Source organism: Crocuta crocuta, unplaced genomic scaffold (assembly GCF_008692635.1).
Source record: "Crocuta crocuta isolate KB4526 unplaced genomic scaffold, BGI_CrCroc_1.0 scaffold27, whole genome shotgun sequence".
NCBI classification, from domain to species: Eukaryota; Metazoa; Chordata; class Mammalia; order Carnivora; family Hyaenidae; genus Crocuta; species Crocuta crocuta.
Genome location: NW_027532250.1, coordinates 6,567,089 through 6,570,451, shown reverse-complemented (window position 1 = coordinate 6,570,451; position 3,363 = coordinate 6,567,089).

The following is a 3,363-nucleotide window of genomic DNA, read 5'->3' as shown; positions in this document are numbered from 1 at the left end:
TCAGTGATGCCCCCGAGCACTCTGTATCCCTCTATATTTCAGCGGAGGGAGGTGGATTTTCATCCTTAGGCTAATTGCTTCATGGTCACAGAATAGCTGCTGCAGCTCCAGGCATCACATCTGCCTTTGGCTGCGATCCAAAGGGGAAAGGTAAGAAAGGCAACAAAAATCTTCCTCTTCCTGTGCCTCTCCCTTTTGTCAGGGAGAGCAGTCTCCCCTACAAACCTCCACAGACATCCCTTTAGAGCTGAGCGACTGGAAGCAGATCATGTGCGCAGCCTGGTCCATTCACCGGCCAAGTGGAAAAAGATGAGCATGATGGGTCTATGCTGACACTTGGGCGCATTGCTACCTGAACAAGTCAGAGGTACACGCTGGGGGCGGGGGGGGGGCATTTGGGATGCGTAGGGTTCAGTGGCTTGCTCGACAGTGAGTTGAGGAGGGGGCTTCCTCCCTTTGTGCTGCGTGGGACACAGAGGTGGCATCTGGCCTGACTGTGGAGCGGCAGTAGACGGGAAGCAGCAGCCGTGCTGGGAAGGAGAACAGGCAAGTGAAAGCAGCACCGGGGCTCCTCTCTTAATGGCTGGTGAGCCTCCAGGTTAGCGCCGAAAAGTATATGCAGAGACTCCTCTACGCGCGGGCCTGCGGGACTCCCCCGTGGATAGCTACAGGCACGGCGAGCGTCAGGCGCACGAAACCCAGAGTCTGGAGCAGGACCTGGCTCCTCACAGCAGCGGCCTGACCCTCCCCCGCCGTCCCCATCTCAGTGGGCATCAGCGGGCACCGGGCGGCTCAGAACAAGAGCCTGGGCGCCCGTCCCTTCCCCTAGATCAGTGCCTTGGTAAGTCCAGAGGTCTTTCTTCTGTCTCGAGCAGGTGCATCCGCTGTGCTCCACCTCCGATGCCACTACCCTCTCTGAGCTGCCCGGGTGCCCCGGAGGGCACCCACGGCTCTCGCTGGCCCCGCACTAGAGTCCCCGCTGCAGCTAGAATGGCCTTAACACGCGTGCATGTCATGCGTGTCGAGCAAGTCTCTCCTCTGCATTTACAAGTCCCCCTGGCTTCCCATCGCCCTTAGGACAGGGTCCTGTGCTTGGCACGGGGCCCTTAGCACCTCTTCCACCCCGGCGTGGCCTTCTTCCTCCCCCCGCACTGTTTGAGCTCCAGCCATCCTGCCCCCTTCCCTCCCCGGAGGGTTCACGCTCTCTTCTGTCATCATGGGCCTTGACCGTGATTGTCTTTCTGTCTTTCCCTCCTTCCTCTTCTTTCTCTGGCTGTGCCATGAGGAGGTGATGTCAGCTGGGTTCTCAGGGATGAGTCGGGGTTCTCCAGGGGGAGAAGGATGGTGGGTTTGCAGGGAGAGCGGGTGCGGACGCAGGGGCATGAAGGCATGGAAGAGAGCGGCGTGCTCGCAGAGAGGTGGGTACAGCGAGCCCCGGGAAGGATGTCAGGGCAGAGGCCGCGTCAGGGAATCCGAGGGGGGTGGGGGTGGGGACCGTACAAAGGACCTCGTGAGCTGTGCTTGGGGCTTTACCCTGAAGTCACTGGGAGCTACTGATATTCATGCACAGGTGGATGAGGTGGTAAAGTCTGTCTTGTAGAAAGAGGACTCTGGTGGTGGTGGCCTGAAGGGGTAGGAGTCAAGAGCGGAGGCGGGGCTGGGAGGGTATTAATGCTTCTTGTGATATGTCTGGAAGCTGATTCCTGTCCTCACCCCCAGTTCCCCGCACAGGAAGCGGGATGGAGGTGGCCACCCCGCTGTCTCCGCTCTGAAGGAGGTAGGGAGCCACTGTCAGCGTGGATCATGAGGGGACTTTCCTGTCACCCTAGCTGTCATCCAGGTGATCGGGTGGGGGCTCACTTGGGGACACCTCCCCCTCCTCCCACCAGATGTGGGGGGCTCATCCTGACTGAGGCTCTGCTCCCCTGTCTGGCTTCTAAGACAAGCTGAACCCATTTGGGGGAAGTCTGGGACGGAACCAGAAAGGGCAACCAATGGCGTTGATACGAACTTCAAGGTAGGTCGGGCTCCTTGGGAGAATCACTCGCTAGTGTTGGTACCTGTGAAATCCACAGGCGGCGACTGCCTGCTCACTGGTGTCTGAAGGGAACGCTTTCCAGAAGCACACTTGAAGGTCGACAAAGTCACGGATCCACCATTTCTTGAGGATCTCTATGTGCCAGGAGCTGTCTTCTTTAATCTTCATGCCGCCCTCCCAGGGAAGTATCATTCTTTTTTTACTTTAATTTTCAAAACAGGAAACTGAGGCAGAGAGTGATTAAGGACCTCGCCTGAGGTCACACTGCAGAGACTCAATTCAGTAGACACATTTGAAACTGGTTCTCTGGGACCAATGGCAAACGTCTCTGATTTTGTCCCAGACCATCATCACTGCTCAGCCTATGTCGCTGTGCAAGCAAATAGCCAGTTTTTTTTTTAAAGGATTATTTATTATTGAGAGTGGGGGGAGGGGCAGAGAGAGAGAAAGGGAGAGTCTCAAGCAGGCTCTGAAATGTCAGCGCAGACTATACCATATGGGACTTGAACTCTTGAACCACGAGTTCATGACCCGAGCCCAAGTTGGACAGTCAACTGACTGAGCCACCCCTGCACCCCCCAACCAGTGTTTATGAAACACCCTCACAGTGCCAGGCACTGGCCATCATGTTGTTTTGAATCCTTGCAACAACACTCTCGAAGTGAAGGCGCTTATCCCCATTTCGGAGACCGAGCGTTGAGGCTCCAAGAGTTTAAGGGACTTGTTTGGGGTCACATGGCTGCTAAGGCACGAAAGCAGGTTTGAATCCAGGCAGTCTGAGGCCAGCCTGGGAGCTCACCTCGCTTCTCTTTCTCCCTCCCTGCCCTCCCTGAGGTCAGCACTTCTTCCCCAGACCCCTCTTCCTCCCCACTCCTGCACCCGTGCTCCTGCTGGGACCCGTCTGTTAGTGAGCAGAGCGAGTGAGCGTGTGTGCGTGTGCGAAAGTGAGTCAGCAGGCTGTCCAAGTGGAAGTCTCCAGATGACCGTGTGCAATGCCGTTGACAGAGTCAATTACTGTAGCTCCAGGGAAGGGCTGTTTAGCATCTTGAAAGAATTAACCAACCGGTGCATAATTATTGCAAATGAACCGCCTCTTAATTATATCCGTGTTTCCATTACACACCCTGGCGCGCGCCAGCCCCTGCGGTCCCCCGCCCGCTTACCATGTCCCGTTTGCCGCAGCCAAGTTCTCGGCGAGGTCGGCAGCGCTGCGCGCCTGGGAACAGCTACTCTTCTTCAACTGTTAACGTAAAGGTCACGTCTTAGCTTGTGGACGTTTCTGTCAGGCGCGGAGAAAAAGAGCAAAGTGGTTTCAACAGGGGGCC